This window comes from Ascaphus truei, chromosome 6 (assembly GCF_040206685.1).
Source record: "Ascaphus truei isolate aAscTru1 chromosome 6, aAscTru1.hap1, whole genome shotgun sequence".
NCBI classification, from domain to species: domain Eukaryota; kingdom Metazoa; phylum Chordata; class Amphibia; order Anura; family Ascaphidae; genus Ascaphus; species Ascaphus truei.
The window spans coordinates 8,476,162-8,495,811 of record NC_134488.1 but is presented as its reverse complement, the minus strand read 5'-3'; the positions used below and the strand labels follow the sequence as shown (position 1 = coordinate 8,495,811).

Here is a 19,650-nt window from a genome sequence, read left to right as displayed (position 1 = left end):
GATGCGACGGTCACTGGAAAATCAAATAGTGATGTCATACAGCAATCGCGACCAATTCGTCGCGCTTACTGTAAGGGCACGCGACGGCGGCAATGCATTTGTTTTGTCGTGTCGCTGTCACCGACACTATAAGCGCAGCTTAAGTGTAACACATTATTGTTACAACTTTCAGATCACTATCCAGTCTGCTGTTTGGAACACAGCAACCGATCTGTTTATGATACTTTGTTGCCAAAGGGTAGAGCTCAAAAAGATGTGTGTCACAGCCTATTTCAAAAGAGGAAGTGGATGTGACTTTCTAAATGGTGGCTTTAGCAACCAAAGGATGATAAGTACATTTAAAAAAATAAATAAAATTAAACATGACATTATGAGTTTAAAAAATGCAGACAGTATTATTTAATATTAGATATTAGTTTTTTTTTTTAATCACGTTTTGCTGCTCTAAGCTTTCACTTGCCTCCATATTTTTTGATAGCCCATTTGCAGACCGTCAATGCCTTTCTTTATAACCTGCATATGCCATGAACCCTTCACTTATATTGTGTAATTTCCTAAATATAGTTTATTGTAGCTTGTTGCTGGGTCTTCTATGTTGATTATTCTGCAGCCTAATCCAAATAATTTAATTTTTTTCTTAGAAAGAATTTTAGATGGTTACGAGTTGATTAACAGTCAATTAACTGCTGCTTTACGTATGTTGTACAGTTGCAATGATATGTAGTGCTTGGATGCAAAATAGGTCCATGAATGTATTTATATCACAAGCACTGTTTTGTCTGATCTACTTAGCACATTAGGCTGCGTCCATAGACGGACAGGCCGTGCTGAGGCGTGCGGACGCTCCGCGCTGAGCCCCTGCATCCTCAATGAGGATGCCTTGAGAGGGGGCTCACGCGAGCGTCCGCAGGCGTGCTGACGAGTTGGAGGTTTCAGCCGAGCGCCAAGCTGTTTTTCAGAGCGCTGTCGGCTGAAAACCTCCAAGCACAGCAGCGTCAACATCACGGCGCCGTGACATTGACGTCAGTGCGTCGCGGGCGATTGGCCCAGCGACGTCACTGCCCCGCCTCCAACCACCTCCCCCCGGCTCCCCTCGCGCACGCTGGCTCGCCTGCAAGTCCGTGCAATCGCACTGACTGAAGCAGGCGAGCCTCAGCGTTAGCGCGCCTCCGCTCTCCCCACACCTCTATGGCCCGGGCCTTAGGTTAGCAGTCTGTCCAACAAGTTGTAAAAACATTGATGAGAATAATAATCTTTAAAGCAACAATAGATCGCATCTTGCCCTTTTTCAATGCTGCTTTTATTTTTAAAATGAAATGCTTTTGTTCAGGCGATATGTGTTTGAAATATTTAGTGTCCTGGAGGTTAAGGAGGCAATCCAAGCTTTTTTTTTTTTTTTATTAAACCCAGGATTGATGCAGTCTCTGGAGCTGAACCTATTCATTTCAGGGGGTGCCGGTAGTCACTCCAGGGTTCACTATATGGCTTCTTTTCAAAGCTCCTGGGCCTGCGGGCCAATAGGAAGCCGTGACATCACCCAGTGCGACATTCTATTGGCCCATGTGGCGAAGAAGCGGAAATGCAGAAATACCAGCACCCCATTCGGAGGCAAATATTTCTGGAAGCAGGGGGTCCCCCGAACTGAAAAAACAGCTTGGATTGCTTCTTTAAAATGAATTTGACCATAACCATTGCAGTCCAACGGTTACAATGACCGCTGAAGCTAGAGATGCAGAAAATCATGTTTTTTTTTAAAGATCAACTCCCAGGGACCATTTATGTATTTTTTAAATAGATTTGAAGCAGCGGGTCTCCAGAGCTGAACCGTGTTAATTTCAGCTCTGGGGACTCCCTGCGTCACGAGATATTAAAAAATAAATGGTCCTTAGGGGAGTTGCTCCTTTAAAGCTGCAGTTCAGTCAATATCCTGCATGTTTGTTTTTTTATTAAATCAGTTCTGTAGTAAGAAAAAATACTTTTAGCATTTTCTGTTTTTAAAAAAACAACTTTGAAAGACCAATTTTCTTGTATTCTATTTTAACAGCCATTTGCTAAGGCACTGCCCCTTCATGTCCTGTCACAAGCCCTGGCACACCCCTTTGTCAGCCCTGCCCTCCCTCTAGCACTTGTCAGTTCAGGATTGCTCATGAATATTCATGAGCTTCCACTGCCAGTCAAGCAGATTATAAACAAATGCCAGTTTTTAATATGTCACCAAATTTCGACCTATCAATACATGGAAAACGAATTGAGCTGCAGCTATACAGTTCTTTAGGTAATTAGAGATTGCACACATGAAACTATTGAAGTAAAAAAATAAATGTAAAAAAAAAAAAAAAAGACTGAACTGCAGCTTTAATACAAGAAAAACATTATTAAAAAAAAAAAAGAAGCAGGACATGCTTGGTGTGCAAGATATTATCATTTTATTAGTTAAAACATATAGGTGTCTGGGGGTAATGCTGCTTTAAATTATTTTATGCAGTCACTTCATATTATTGAAAAAAAGTAAAGAAGAATGTTAAAAGGCCAGAGGACAAATGGGAACCAAGGACTGGCTATTCCAGAAGTTGGCTGACAACTTGAAAAAACAAAATCAGACAATTGTATAGTAAGTATTTTTAAATGTGATAACAAATGCTTTACCAAGTTTTTTACAATCTTTTTACCAGGGGACCCCCCAGGTCAGGTATGTTTAAACAAAGGGAGGGGAAGGTATATAATAAAAACAAAAACAAATGAGCAGCTGATAATGCTGCTTTAACGTGGAGCTACAGTATGAAAGCATGCTGGTGTGTTGCTTTAAAGCAGCAGCTCCGTTTTCTTCTTCGGCATGGAAACTGATGAACCTGCATTATATGCTGCGCAGTGAAATTGCCGGCGTCTCTGCCCCTCCAGACGGGGAAAACAAAAAAAAATTGAAATTTCGCGTATCCCAAAGCCAGTGGGAACATTATAGCTTTTACATCACCAGGAAGCAATACCGGTAACTTCTCGGGAACTGGGGCGATCCCCAGAGCTGAAAAGAACGTGGTTCAGGACCAACAAACACCCTGTAAAAAAAGAGAAAATAAGTGAGGGTCAAAGTTGCGGGATTGCTGCGATAGTTTAGTCTGTTATCTTGCAGAACGTCATCAATAATTTTGTTTCCTTTCACTTCTAATAAGGGAGCAACCTGCTAAATAATTTAAACTTTTAATAGAAGCGTAATTGTTTAAGAAGAGAGCATTTGCCCGTCTCCAAGATAGTTGCTTTTTATCTTATGCATATTGATGCTTTAAAGTAAAATCTGTATTTCATACAGCTAAATCTAATGGTAATTTCTCCATACTAATTCTCCTGGATTTCTCTGCTGCTTTTGACACTGTCAGTCACCCCTTTGTCCAAAATATTCTCCAATCCATTGGCCTCCGTGACGAAGCCTTCTCCTGGCTCACATCCTACCTACGGTATCCAACCGCTCTTTCAGTGTTTCCATCGCTGGTGTCTCTTCCTCTTCACTCACTCTTTCTGTTGGAGTCCCACAAGGCTCTGTTCGTGGCCCTCTGCTCTTTTCACTCTACACCTCTTCTCTTGGGGAACTAATATAATGTTTTGGCTTTCAGGAACATCTTTATTCTGATGACACCCAAATCTATCTCTCCTCCCATGAGCTCTCCCACTGTTCCATGTCTCCAACTGAACGGTATTGTCTATTAGTTTTTGATTATTACGCTCGGCTAACACGGTGTGTGTGTGTGTGTGTGTGTGTGTGTGTGTATATATGCTGTGACAAACGCCCCTCTTTTGTAGCGCTGACGTCTGTCTGGGTTCTTCCCGACACAGTCTTCTAAGGTTATTTATACAAAAGCCAGGATCATGCAAAGTATTATGCTGCTTAACTCAGGCTTCTGCCTGCTTTATTTTCATCCAAGTAAGTACTGTGATACTTGGAGGGGCCGTCCACCCCGAAACTGGAAACAGGGGCGCAGCGATACCCCCAGCCTCCAGGCTCTAAGGAGAGAGAGTGAAATGCAAAACTTCTCTGCTCTAAATACCTGTGCATGTGATTAGAAGAGCAGGTGAGGGAGAACTAGACACATTGTAATCTGTGGTCTGGATTTTCCATCCAGCTGCCTGAGTTAATGTGAAGCTGTGGAACGGATCATTTTTAACTATTCCTGCACTTTCTGACCTAAAATGGGGCAGAAAGCTGCCTAACATCTTTGGACTATGTCACATATCCCCCTCCCCAGCTCACACCTACTGGGGTGAGCGGCCATGGACCTCACTGGGGTGAGCGTCCTACCTGAAATACTTGAGCTAACTCCTCAGTACAATATTAAGTATTCAAATGACACGAATATGAACTTTTTCCACGGCAATTATGGACAATAGGTTTCGTCATAAGAGATTATACTTGGCAAACATATTTTGTTGCTCTCTATTAGGGAACTATTTTGAAAAATAAGTGTCTAGCACACATTCTTACAACCCAGGATATGCTAAATATATTCACAAAACCAGATAATTTATATTACCTCCCTGGGTTTTTATACTCTAAAACCTCATTATATATTTACCAACCGAAAAGGGCATTTTTTTTTCTATATTGTAAGCTACCACTATTTTTTTTCCCCCTTATACTACAGCCTTGTAATCTTAAGGGCCATCAACCCTGTATATTAATTTGTAGTTTTACCTACATTTTCAATGAAGAGAAAAAAATAATAATACAACATTGCAATATTTACAAAAATGCTTTTCTAAAGGCATAGTATAGCATGTACAGGCATACCCCGGTTTAAGGACACTCACTTTAAGTACACTCGCGAGTAAGTACATATCGCCCAATAGGTAAACAGCAGCTCACGCATGCGCCTGTCAGCACGTCCTGAACAGCAATACCTGTACTGAAGCTGTTAACAAGTGAGGAGACTATAGAGCCTGTTACAAATGCGTTATTTACATCAGTTAAGCACGTATATGACGATTGCAGTACAGTACATGCCTCAATACGTGGAAAAAAGGTAGTGCTTCACTTTAAGTACATTTTCGCTTTACATACATGCTCCGGTCCCATTGCGTACGTTAATGCGGGGTATGTCTGTACTGTAGTAGTGACATAGTCCACTCGTATAACATAAAAATCGGTCAGTTCCCAAACATTTTTCCTTTTTTTTTTTTTCTTGACTTCCAGTCCATTACATCCTCTGACTTTATTTCAACACCCGCTGCAGCCTGCAAATGACTGGACTGTTTCTTCAGCCACTGACGAGACCCTCGGACCGGATTCTCCTTGGCTCCACAGTGTGGTCCAGAGTGGCGAGATCTGGATCTATTCAGGCGCCGTGTTGTCCTTCGTTGCTTTTTCTTTTCAATCTTTGATTTCCCTTTTGGGGCCATTACCAGGCCTTTGGGTTTTGGAGACCTAGTTGCCTCTGTACAAACGTAGTCCATATTAACAACGTCATCAGGATCTGTCAACAAGTTTGTGTTTTCAGGAACTGCCACTCACTTGGCTAAAACATCTTCTGTGTTGGCCTGGGTGCGTTCACTAGTTTTATAATCTTCTGGACAACGTAAATGAAATTGAGGATCTGGATTTTTGAATCCCAGATCAGGGAGAATATTCTCAGGAGGGTGCCTATCTGTTTCTGGAATAACAGCAGCACAATCAAAGTCAATTCTTTCTCCTTCCTCTTTGTCATCAGTGAGGGCATTGACTTTAAGTGTATAGGAACGTACAGCTTGCTTGGTTAGGAGGTAGGATTGATAGCCCGAGTGAACCACTTTAGCAGCTTCTCCCATGTCCTGGTAGCGTCTTTGTTGCTGTCCTTTATTTCTTTTTCCACTCAGTGCGGCTGCTAATTCAACTTCTTTGGAGTTGAGTTGCGACTCCATGTCTGTCATTTGTTTCAGAGCAAAGTTTAACTCTGTTTCATTTTTTCTATTTTTGACCTGCAGCTGCAGGTGCTCGCTCCTCTCGGGTCTTGTTCAGCTCCAGCAGCAGCCGGGCCACCTCATTTGCCGTGTGGTCCAGCTGCTTGTGGATATTGGCCATCTCGCTTTCATAGCGCAATGTCAGGCAGACCACCTGACGGACGGACACCTCCTCCCTTTCGGCGCACTGTATCTCGCGCTCAGCCATCTGCTTCTGCAGCTCTTCCTGTATTTCTAGCTTTTCCTGGATCAATTGCTTCTCCACTTTTCCTGCTTGGTGAAGCTTCTTATCACCTTCAATGATCTGGTCAGTCAAGTCTGAATTTTTCTGTTTCAGAATTACATTCTCTCTCTTTACAGTCTCTAAATTACTCAGGGCATTCTCATAGGTTTCTTTCAATATTCCCAGCTCTGTGTTCAGACCGTGGCCCTCCAGGCGTGAGGTTTGCACCTCTGTGCTGAGCGCGTGAACCTCTTGCAGAGCCTTCCCGTATTTCTGTTTTAGGATAGCAATCGATTTGTCAGACTTAATCTGTTTTTCCTCCATGGTGGCAATTACGGTGTTGGCCTTTTTCAGACTAGTCGTCACCTCTTCCAGCTCACTCTGTAACAGAGACTCTGTTTTCTTCAAAGCCTCGTGCTCTTGTAAAGCTGGAAGTATACACCTCTGTAACTCGGCGTTCGCTTCTCGCTCCTTGTTCCAACATTCTCGCACCTTATTGTTAGATTCTTGTTCCTTCTTCCAACATTCTCGCTCCTTCATCAATCCCTGCCGCAGGACTTCATAATCATGACGGGCAGCTTGGAGTGCAGAAAACAAAGCCTCTTTATCCTGGTTCAAGGATTCAGCTTCCCTTTTCTCCTCCTTTTCCTTTGCCACTGTTCCCGTGACAATTCTGCCGGTCACTCCGGTCTGCAGCACATCTCGGTGCCTTTCTGACGCATGTCCTGACAGCGCAGGTTCAAGTGGCTCGGTCACTTCCCCTGTGACTTGAGGAACAGTTTTCTTTTTCTTCTTCTTTCTTTTTGCTTTATTAGCTCCAGAGATATCAGTGGTCTGGGAACACACTCACTGGTATCAGCTTCCACATCTTGCTTGCACTCACAGGGCGTTGCTTGCTTTTGCAGCTGTTTGTCTTTGAAAATTTTGGGGCACACATCTTCCATGTGACCTACTTCACGACAGGCCCAGCATACTAAATTCATCTGTAGGTACGGCTCTCTTCCCGGGGCCACATACGAGTCGTCATCATCATTGTATGGCCTGAAGGGACACTGTTTTTCATGATTACGTGCATTACAAAACAAACATTTCACGTCGGCCATTTTAGAAACCCGGCAGGGACAATTTGCTAGCTGCAATTTCACTCACTTCAGCAACTTGCATACAGCACTTGCTAGCTGCAAATTCACTCACTTCAGCAAAAGGCATTAGCTTTACAAACAGCACTTGCTAGATGCAATTTTTTTTTTTTTTTCCAGCAAAACATTTTGGTTTTCTGTTTGGGTTCAGGGTGCTATTGCATCCACACCTCGCACATTCTCTGTGTATGCTAGAAACACAACTGATATACACAGTGGGACAGACTTCACTCATAGCATCTGTACTTTAGTTCAGCTGGGCGGCCACTTTAAACCCCCGCATTTATTTGCAAACCCACAGACTTTTTAGTGTCGACCCACATTCTCCACCATATGTGACAAACGCCCCTCTTTTGTAGACGTCTGTCTGGGTTCTTCCCGACACAGTCTTCTAGGGTTATTTATACAAAAACCAGGATCATGCAAAGTATTATGCTGCTTAACTCAGGCTTCTGCCTGCTTTATTTTCATCCAAGTAAGGTACTGCAGCTTTAACAAGTGTAGATTAGAGGTACTCAGATACTTTCATTCAGCAGTTCACACATTTCACACACTGTTATTTTTAAGAAATAAAACCCACACTGTTATTTTTCCCACACTGTTATTTTTAAGAAATAAAACCAAAATCATATAAACAAAATCCTATCCCTTTCAGGGATCTAACTACACATCAGAATAAGTCTCTCTAACAGCTGCTGGCCAACTAACCTGGTTCCCCAGCTTAAAACAATGCTCTCTCATTTAGGGTCACTAGATACAGCAGTCTTTTAGCAACAGTAATAACCATTTGTTTTGTCTTATCTGTTCGTGGTGGGAACTCGGTCCCAAGTGTCCAGGCAAATCCTCTGGTACTGTGATACTTGGAGGGGCCGTCCACCCCGAAACTGGAAACAGCGGAGCAGCGATACCCCCAGCCTCCAGGCTACATTTCAAATAAGAATTCAGTGTGTGACTAGTCTGGGTCGGTGGGTGACTGACTGGGTGGGTGACTGACTGACTGGGTGGGTGACTGACTGGGTGGGTGACTGGGTGACTGGCTGACTGACTGGCTGGGTGACTGACTGACTGGCTGGGTGACTGACTGACTGGCTGGGTGACTGACTGACTGGCTGGGTGACTGACTGACTGGCTGGGTGACTGACTGACTGGGTGGGTGACTGACTGGGTGGGTGACTGGGTGACTGGGTGTGTGACTGACTGGGTTGGTGTGTGACTGACTTGACTGGGTGGGTGGGTGACTGACTGGGTGGGTGACTTGACCTTGGGTGGGTGACTTGGGTGACTGACTGGGTGGGTGGGTGGGTGACTGGGTGACTGGCTGGCTGACTGGGTGACTGACTGGGTGGGTGACTGACTGGGTGGGTTACTGACTGGGTGATTGACTGACTGGGTGATTGACTGACTGACTGGGTGACTGACTGACTGGGTGACTGACTGACTGGGTGACTGGCTGACTGACTGGCTGGGTGACTGACTGACTGGCTGGGTGACTGACTGACTGGCTGGGTGACTGACTGACTGGCTGGGTGACTGACTGGGTGGGTGACTGGGTGACTGGGTGTGTGACTGACTGGGTTGGTGTGTGACTGACTTGACTGACTGGGTGGGTGGGTGACTGACTGGGTGGGTGACTTGACCTTGGGTGGGTGACTTGGGTGACTGACTGGGTGGGTGGGTGGGTGACTGGGTGACTGGGTGGCTGACTGGGTGACTGACTGGGTGGGTGACTGACTGGGTGGGTTACTGACTGGGTGATTGACTGACTGGGTGATTGACTGACTGACTGACTGGGTGACTGACTGACTGGGTGACTGACTGACTGGGTGACTGGCTGACTGACTGGCTGGGTGACTGACTGACTGGCTGGGTGACTGACTGACTGGCTGGGTGACTGACTGACTGGGTGGGTGACTGACTGACTGGGTGGGTGACTGACTGACTGGGTGACTGACTGACTGGGTGGGTGACTGACTGGGTGGGTGGGTGACTGGGTGGGTGAATGGGTGACTGATCGGATGGGTGACTGACTGGATGGGTGAATGGGTGACTGACTGGGTGGGTGACTGACTGGGTGGGTGACTGACTGGGTGGGTGAATGGGTGACTGACTGGGTGGGTGACTGACTGACTGGGTGGGTGACTGACTGACTGGGTGGGTGGGTGACATTGGGGGACTGACTGAGTGACCCTTGACTGGGTTGGTGGGTGACTTGACCTTGGGTGGGTGACTGGGTAGGAGCATTTACCCCCCCCCCCCCCGCCTGTCTCTCTCCTCCCCCCGTCTCTCTTTCAGTCCTCTCCCCACTCCAGCCTGTCTCTCTCTCTCTGTTCTCTCCTCACTCCAGCCTGTCTCTCTCTCTGCTCTCTCCCCAGTCCAGCCTGTATCCCCCTTGCATCTCTGTTCACCTCCCCCCCCTTACCTCCGTTCATCTTCCCCCCCCTTACCTCCGTTCACCCCCCCCCTTACCTCCGTTCACCCCCCCCTTACCTCGGTTCACTCCCCCCTTGCATCACCGTTCACCTCTCCTGCACATCGCCCGCCTCGCGGGGCCTAAACGGGAGACCGCAGCAAGAGCGGAGCGAGGCGCCTGCTGCAGGGGGGGGAATAGATCTGGGACCCGGCAGCCCGACATGGCGCTGGTGGCGCCGGGTTCGGTCCACCGCAGCCTCCCGCCCCGGCTCTGTAGTTGGTAGTGTGTGTGTGTACCTGCTCGGGCCCGGCGCACTGCAGCCGGGCCGGAATAGCGGCCCCAGATCTGCAGGGGACGGAGTGTGTGTGCGCCCCCCCCCCCTTCCCCCGGTACCTGCTCCAGTCCCCACAGCCTCCCGGAATAGCGGCCCCAGATCTGCAGGGGATGGAGTGTGTGTGCGTGTCCCCCCCCCCCCTTCTCCGGTACCTGATCGGGGCCCGGCACACCACAGCCTCCTGGGATAGCACCGCCGAGCACACGCCATCACAGTGCGCAGCCTCGTTTCCCGGCACCCGCAACACTCTTAGTTGCAATTGTCGGACTGCGACCCGCTCCAATAGGATGAGGCAAAGAAGGGGGGGCCCTCACACTGCTCGTGCAGCGCGCGCTGCCTCCTTCCCACGTGACGTCGTAGCGTGGCAGCAATTTTAAGTGAAGTTTGGAGTAGTCGGAGGAGGAAAATGCTGCCGTAGCACCCCACCGAAAATACCTAGTTGCCAGGGGGTTCAATGCAGCCGCCCCTGGCGAGCGGGCGACCGCATTTGTCGAGCACTGTATCTCTCTCTCTCTCTCTCTCTCTCTCTCTCTCTCTCTCTCTCCCTCTCTCTCTCTCTCCCTCTCCCTCTCCCCCCCCCAAATAGCACTCGAATATACAAAATACAAATTTATTAAGTAACACGTCACATATAAACTAATGAAAACAATCTCTTGTACCTCCAAAATGTTAATATAAAGAGACAAATGGCTTTAATAATATAGAGTAACCTATCGCTGAGTGAAGTAGGAGTGATCACGTACTCTAATGACAATATTGTGATGGGGTTTGAAATAAACCCCTCACCAATCTGACCGATCGGTCTCATATAAATGGTCCTAGAGCTAAACAACTACAATAGCTGGTCCTACATAAGTACAACCTAAACCAGGGGACGGACAAACCAGGTCCTGATGACACACTCAAAGTAAGTTAAGCAATTGTAATCCTCAAGAAACATAAACTGGAGTAGGGTAAACTGTCCATAGGTGAACTAGCTGAGGCAGCATAACACTGCATTGAAAGTCCAAGCTAATTACTCCGTGATGAATGTGTACCATTGATGTTATAATTATCAAATGTAAAAAAACTCTGTAGTATTTAACATGTATATTGGTACGCTCAGCAAGGTCTAAAGTAGAGAAACCCTTAAGTGCCTCTCTGGAAAGGAAGTTGGGTGGACTGCTGATGGTATAGTGGCTACGTACAATCTTATCCAGTGAATTGGGTGCTCTGGGACTCACCATGTTTACAGATGGTCCCAGGATCTGGCACAACTCATGATCAGCCATTAAGATGTTTCCAGTGTTTTTGTATGGTTTGTCTGTAAGGTGTCCAGTTTCTGTCATAAGTAGCAATAAACCTGATTGATTGCAGGGTACATGCAACCACACACGCGGGTTCTCTTGATAAGGCTTATTTATTGAGCCTTAAAAAATACAGCACACAAAAACAAAATAGCTTATTTTCAGCATACAAAGAGCAAAACAGCTTCTCTTCAGCATGCAGGACACAGACAGTTCATCAAACATGTACTTTGAAAACAGACCTTATAGCAGTAATCTTACTTCAGCATTTCAGTCCTATCTCTTGACCAGCTAGCTTCCATGTGTGTACAGCCTGGGGGGTTTAAAACACCTTGATTATGCAGCTGGGACCACTCTAATTATCAGGAGCTTCCCAGCTGAAAATTAACCTCGTCACTGCTGCACTGCATACCTACACATACGTCTGCCAGGCATATAGCTGGTGACGTTCATTCATCCTGTCACACTGATCTTATCCAAATTACTTTTGTCCTCCACTCCATGGACCAGAAGATTGGCTCGTGATCTTGCCTTGCTTATATTTCTGCCCCTCTTTAACAGAGTTACTGTAGCCGCGATCATGAAAACGCAACATAATTTCATTAGCTCGACTTTTAAAGTGAGGTCCTCAGAACAATTCTTTTTGAGCCTCAGAAATTCCCCCACTCCCTTAATCTGGTGGTCCGGATGTGCACTAGATGCATGGAGGATTGAATTGGTGGCAGTTTTTTTTACGGTGTATGTCTGTTTCAATACTCCCATCCTCACCAATGAGAATTCTAAGATCAAGGAATTCTAAAGCCTCCTGGCTAATGATACTCGTAAGCTTGATGTTTAAAGAATTATGGTTAAGGTTCTCGATGAATGTCCTGAGGGGACCCACCCCAAAAGATAAGGATGTCATCGATGAACCTTAACCATAATAAAACATGCTGTGTACCAGGATTGATATTGTCCTGAAAGACCATCTCCCTCTCCCAATGTCCAAAAAAAAGGTTCACATAGGAGGGTGCGCAAGTCGCGCCCATCGCCGTTCCCCTGATCTGTAAATAAAAATAACACTTCAATTATTTGGTTTTATGTGTCAAAATAAAATGTAATAACTCCAACAGAATTTCCACCAAATCTGAAGCCGGGCTGCCTCCGGCCAGGAAATACCGTGCTGCCTGTAAACCATCACTGTGACGTATGCTGGTATAAAGAAATTCTACGTCACAGGCGGCAAGCACGGTACCCCTGTCAAGTAAACACTAGAAATGATCTGTGCGTCTGTGCTATCATTATAAAGAGCCATAATAACATACAATTCTTCACCATGGTCAGCTCTGATCCACAGAGCCTGGCACCAGCTTGTTTTTGCAGTGCTGCTCTGGACTATCATCTCTTCTTCTTCTTTTTTTTTTTTTTTTTTGCCAGACCATGTTGTTATTTATGTTCACATTTATTACTATGCTGCACACTACCACTTTTGGTGTTTTATGACAGTGCCACATTGTTTTCAATCATATGTTAGTTGCAATGACTCTGATCTGGCTTATGGCTTATGCCCAAGAGCTGACATTCAGCCACTTGTGCTTATACATTTCTGTTGCTCATTCAGGGAGCAACAGTGACAGCCCTCAGTTCTATTCATTAAAGGCTCTTTTTGCCATTGTGCCCTAGCTGCAGGTATGACAGAGTTTCCAATTAGGTATGCAAATGCATTGTCCAACCATGTTCATGTGGTTAGTGCATTCCAACACAGGAGCAGACCCACATGTTTCAGGCAACGCTGGATATAGCTGCAGGTCTGACAGATTCTCCAATTATGTATGCAAATGCATTGTTCAATTATGTTTATGTGGCACACCTGTGTGTCATGGGTTTTGAGGGTATATATATATATATATATGTTCTTATTCACTCTGTAATTCACATCACCTTGAGAAAGGTCCCGCACGAGGACCGAAACGTTGGATAAGATGTCTTGTTAATACAAATTTCTTTGACAACTTACCTGGAGTGCTGCCTCTGATGGTCGTCTTCAAACGGTATCGTATTGCCTATTTTATACCATACAGGATTTGCACCCACATTGTTTCAACCAGACGGAGTGCCTATTGTTCTGCACCATCTGATTGCTATATATATATATATATATATATATATATATATATATATATATATATATATATATATATATATATATATATATATATATAGCAATCAATCAATTATACAAAAAGAAAACAGAGCGCACGCCCCATAGTGTGATCCTGTACATTTAATGATGGGAGGGGGTTGGTGGGGGGATTAAAAACACTTAGAGTATAAATGATAAACAAGCAATTTGTGACAAAATTATCACCACCGATGCAAAAACCGTCCCGTGACGTGTTATCAGTCCAACTGGAACCCTTGGGCAGTGCATCCGACAGCGTCCGTCCTTAGCGGGATCAAATGAAGTCCTCAACGCAGTGTGACATCAGAGTTGGCCTCAATACAGCTCCTACACGCTCCGGCCGTAAAGCATGTTGGCAACGTGATGACGTAATGTCGTAAATTACGTCCCTGACGCGTTTCGTCACAATAATGCAACTTTATCAAAGGGATTGTTCATGAACAGTGATGGCTGGATATATATACTGGAGTGTCTACAATCCAATTGGTACATCAATTTGTAATAGTTACGCCCCTAAAACGAGCCTAGATGTAATTGAAATACATAAAAAACTTAAATTCTATATAATTATGGATTACAGAGCACCCCAGCAATACACTAGTAACATAATATTAACCAAAATAAAATCAATAACAACATATTAAAAATTTAAATTAAAAACATATACCACTAGAATATAATTATGAAAAAATATAATAATTCAATAATCCTATGACATGTAAAAATTTATATAAAATAGATTAAACATCAACAAATCTCATAAATGTACATCCAATGATATTAAAATCTGAACGTTATCAATCCAAAAATTCAAACAGTCTCTGTGTGCTCAGACACTTATAATTGCACATAAACATGCATGATAGCTAATAATGCATCTGCACATGATGTATACAAAAATTCTGCATGAGCACACAGAATTAGGTGTGGAAGGCATAATCCAGACAGGATAATAATAGGATGAATGAGAAATATGAAGATAAAGGAGGAATAGGGGAAAGGGGGGGGGGGGGAGGAAATAAGGGAGGGAGGGGGGAGGAAAGGGAATGAGAGGAAAGGGAAGAGTGGAGGAATTGGGGAGTGGAAAATGCAAGAAATAGAAGGATAGAGGAAAAAAGAATATGGGGGGGGGGGGGGGAAACACGTGAAAAAAGAGACCGCAAAAAGAGGGGGGGAATACAGAGTTGTGGGGAGTTAGACCAGAGGGCACAGAAACGAACCTAATGCTCATACCAGAGTACTGGTATCCAGACATTCATTTAGACCCCCGATGGTTAGTGTCCCCAACCGGTGGATCCAAAATGTCTCCCTTCGACACAAAGATTTAAAACGATCCCCTCCTAGAGCACAAGGAGGGGATCGAGTCGATGACGTCTGGCCTATCCCAGTATGTAGATTACTATCTCAAACCCTTTGTAGCTAAGCTGATATTTTGTATTTAATCTGATTCTGGAGGCTAGTGTCTCAATACAGAGGGCAACTAAGAAGGAGGGGGGGCATAGGGCATCCCGGTCGGGGTACCATTTGGGATTTCAAAGGGGCATGATGTGAATCCCGAGGTACGCACTGTGGTGGATGGAGAAGAGTACAATGCCTGTATCCCCATTATGAACCTTTCTCCGAGGCCCATTCTGCTCATTGTCTGGAACATAAAGGTCCAGGACACCCAGTCAAAGGCCTTTTCTGTGTCTATGCCTAAAATCATTGTTGGTCTCTTATTCCTGTTAGCCTACTGTAGCTCATTCCCGTTATATCGGGATTAGCTACAACACGGATCCGCTTAAAATGCGGTCTGAGCGTGACTCTCGATTTAGAACATCTACCTTTCTTAATTCCCCCGGCACCACCATGCAACTCCCGCAGCTGAGGACGCGACCCAGCTCTTCTGACATCTGTTTACCTAACACACGTGACTGACCCGGAAGCGGCACCGCAAGAATTATTTCAGCTGTGGTTGACTTGTTTTTTTTAAACCTAGATCTATTCCATCTAGTTCTTTATTGCTAACGGACTAAATAAACATGAGCAAAGCAACAGACACACACACACACACACACACACCACCACCTCCCCCCCCCGTAAAGAAATACCATGCAAGCCATGCAATAGTACATTCCTCAGCCAGGTCTCTGCACTTGTCCTACTTTACATTTACCCAATACCGTTAGGAGCTGACAGCTACCGGCCAATAACGAGATGAAAGGAGTACTCTTGTAAGCACACTTTATATTACACATAATCAGCAAGGTCGCTACCAGCAAGGAAATGCAAGTCTATTGAGAACTCAGGACTGACTGAAAAACTTACCACAGCCAAACTCATCCTCTCCATGCACTGCCCTCTCTGCTATGTGCTGCACCCCCAGGGTGCATTGCAGACACTATTCTGACTTTTAGGTGGCAATTTGGAAAAGTGGTACGGGGTGTTACCATTTTTGTTTTTAACTTCTGAATTGTCAGAGGGACCTACAAATAATAATAATAACGAAGAAAAGTAAAGGAAGAAGAGTCTGTCCCCGCGTAATGCAATCAATAGCTGTGCAATATTACATGAACAGGATACACATACATGATGCTACTTTTTATGCCTTTAACAGTGTGGGGTGTTGCATGTGCACTTCAGAAAAAGCACAAACCCACTGAGATCTGGCAGCAAAATACTAGTGTACTTCCCGCCACGTGTCGCACAAGGTTGTGCAGCTCTGCTAGGGCGACAGGGGGGGACTCACACAACCTCTTCTATTGGACGGGGCGGACTCACACAACCTCTCCTAGCAGGTAGGGGAACTAAGTTTTTTTTAAATTGGCTGCAGATGCAGGGTAAGTCCTGCGTGAGGATGCCACTGCTACGCCGGGTCTGGGACAGCTGGGAGAGTTATCCCAGCTCTCCCCCTCCGGCGGACGCTGAACCCCTGATCGCAGCCATTTTTTTCCGCGATCCCGCTTAGAACGCGGTCGCATTATGTGGACCCCAAGCACTGCGTTATAACAGGTTTCAGCTGTATTATGAATTATATTAATTGCCCTACAAATGTTATCTGATACCTGGTGCTCTGAGATAAAGCCAGATTTGGTCCAGGTGGACAAGAATGCTCATGTATTTATTTAAACGTATTGCTAAAATGTTTGTTAAGATCTTAAATTTGTTTTAAGATTATATAAGGTGTTGTAATAGCTGGCAAATTCTTTGTTGGTATTTTTGGGATTATAGGTGAGCGAGTTATTGGATGTCATGAACGCATAAATGGTTGGTTGTGTTAAAGTTTTTGCCCTGGAGTTTCCTAGCCAGTGTTCTGTCCACGGTGTTCCCCGTAATCGTAGTTGATTAGTACAGCACATTGCTTTCTCTGTGTTTTCTATTTGAATACTCTTTAAGTTCCGTTCTGATTGTAACCCCCCTTTTGGGAGTTATTATATTCAACTAAGGTTAAAGAGGATTTAAAGGGTTAACTCCTGAGTAATGCCATATTTGACCGTATATTGTGAAGTAACCAGACAGGAGCCTGATTACTCCTTGTTTCTAGAATATGCTGGATGGGTTACCTGGTCTAGGGAGACTCAGCAGAGGCCAAGCTCCACTCCTTTTGTTCCCAGAGACAAGGAGGTAGAACATAAGTAATAAATAGGAGGGGATTAGAACCTTGCCCTCAGACCTCTGGAGGAGAGATAGTGGAGATGTCTCATCTGTATATAGCAATGTAAATAAATAGCATAGAGTAGGCAGCCCTTTCTTTTGTAGATAGAGAAGTGCCCTTGTAAGTAGGCTCCCTAGAGTATGGAAAAAGATAAGTAGAGGCTCCCAAACGGAGACCTATATCTCCTAGGAGTTGCCCAATATGTAGCTCTGGTACTATTCTGTGAAGGCAGACGCCTGAAGGCCGGTCCCTTTGATGAGCGTCCCCAAGAGAATAAGGAGAGCCAGTAAATCACTGTGGTGAGCATCCCCAGGGGAATGAGGTGAACCAGTATGTGTGGCACGGGAGACCAGGACTATCACACCAGGGATCAATTATCCAGACAGAAACACAGAGATTACAAAATTGATTTATTGGAAAAAGAATTATCCACATCCAGCAATGTCCTATGCAGTTTCTCTCAGTTGCACACAGCTTCTTCCCAAGCTGCTTCTTCAAACCGAAAAAAAAAATCTTAACTCACAACTAAAACTGAGATGAGCTTATCTCATCTGGCTAGGAGTCTCCCTTCCCATAATGTTTGTAATATGACCCATTCCTTGATTGGGTGGGGGGGGGAGAGGGAAATGCAACAACAAATCCTTACAATGCATTGCTGGTACTCCTCCCAACTCCTCCCCAGCAACAGAGGTGTGGATCAAGTTTTTAAGCTCATGCTTCATAGCCCTATTTATCTATGAGCTGGCAGCTCGCAATGTTAAGTCAGGCCACATAAATAAAAACAAATTTCGATGGTGTCCCATGTGATTAAGGATTAAGCACAAACCAGCACTACTACTCCAAAAGGGGCAGACCTTGGGGGCCGTGAGATCAGACGCAATAGACGCCAGCATGCGTTTAAATGTCCACGCGGATTGCAATTGGGGAAAACACCGGCACGGGTCGAGGGCTGTACTTGTTTATATGCACTTGTTAAACATCGGGTTTGTGAATAGATGGAGTTTGTTTTTGAACTATTATTAAAATTGTTCTAAAATACTTTACTAGGGGGGTCTGTTTTTGTACTTTTTTCCTTTTTCATGACTATTTTTGTTTCAGTATTTTAGTATTTTATTTATTTATATATTCTATCTTAACACACTTCAAAATATTCTTATGGAAACCAATTCAAGTGGTGCAGTTAGTTAGTTAGTTACTCATTCATTTGTTACAAATCGTATCCTTTCATTGACTGGTTTTATGTTATATCCCTTGTTTGCTTGTCTAAAAAAAACTATTTCTCCAGTGGGGAAAAAAGCACGAATAATGTCTTGTCTTCTAAGTTATCGTTTTAACAAAGTAGGTTCAGGAGGAACCCAGAAAAGATCCTATATCAAGCACTCGCTGTGGAAAGGAGATGGATAATTACTCCATGAGATACAAAATATCTCTTCAAATGATCAAATGACCAGAGGCTGACATATAATTCATATATGTCCACATAGGACTAAAAGTAAAAAATAAATAAAGTTTTAATAAACATAATAAGTAAACAAGTGAACATATAATGTGTTGTATTCTAAAAATCCTCATATGAGGCAAACTCCATGATGCATGTGGTTGATATATACCTCCTATTCTTAATAGTATAATCCCCTATACGGAAAGTAAGGTAGTAGAGGTAAAACAGTAAATATTCCAACATCACATCAAAACAAATTGGTGCAGCAGCCAAAAGGTAAGTGTGGTGTATATATAACTAAAGAGGACCCCTAACTCCACATAGAGAAACGGTAACCCATACGTCTCTACATAAATGCTACTACAGAGGATATCTCTCATACACAAAACACAGAGAACTGTATGACATGATCATCCTATGCATACACAAATAAGGCAATTTATCATATTAATTCTCTATCGATCTAATATGTATACATATAGAGTATATGCCAAAAGGTGTAGCAATATAACAAATAGTCTCTGTGGAGAGTCACTAAAAAGTGACCTCTGTAGTCATATGAAAATATTGGTAGCGATACAAGGTAAAACACCCTGCATATTGCAGACACAATGAAGCATATCAGTCTCAGATACACTAGCCAGTATAATATGATCGTAATGAGTGTATCATGTATATCATGTGTACAATGTGTCAAGATATAATCCGTGTGCCCGATAATAGCTGCAATACAAGCTGGATATGAGTCTGCTGCTGCTGCTGCTGCTGCTGCTGCTGCTGCTGCTGCACCAAGATGGCGGCGCCTCACTACAGGGCATCACCGTCTTATGAGGATTTTTAGTATACAACACATTATATGTTCACTTGTTTACTTATTATATTTATTAAAACTTTATTGTTCTTTTCACTTTTAGTCCTATGTGGACATATATAATTCATATATGTCAGCTGATGGTCAGCCTCTGGTCAATAGATCATTTGAAGAGATATTTTGTATCTCATGGAGTAATTATCCACCACCTTCTTTCCACAGCGAGTGCTTGATATAGGATCTTTTCTGGGTTCCTCCTAACCCTACTTTGTTAAAATGATTACTATTT

The 19,650-nt window shown here is 44.2% G+C and overlaps 1 protein-coding gene across 5 annotated transcripts in view; it reads left to right on the top strand.

Moving 5' to 3' along the window:
• Nucleotides 1–19,650, top strand: part of ZBTB44 (zinc finger and BTB domain containing 44) — an 81,378-nt gene that overhangs the window by 8,901 nt on the left and 52,827 nt on the right. The window contains exon 2 of one of the 5 annotated variants that reach the window (XM_075603357.1): nt 2,486–2,611. The exons of the other annotated variants lie outside the window; for them this stretch is intronic. The gene's annotated coding sequence lies outside the window, so the exon portion shown is untranslated. The remainder of the gene's footprint in view (nt 1–2,485; nt 2,612–19,650) is intronic. 5 annotated transcript variants of the gene reach the window in all.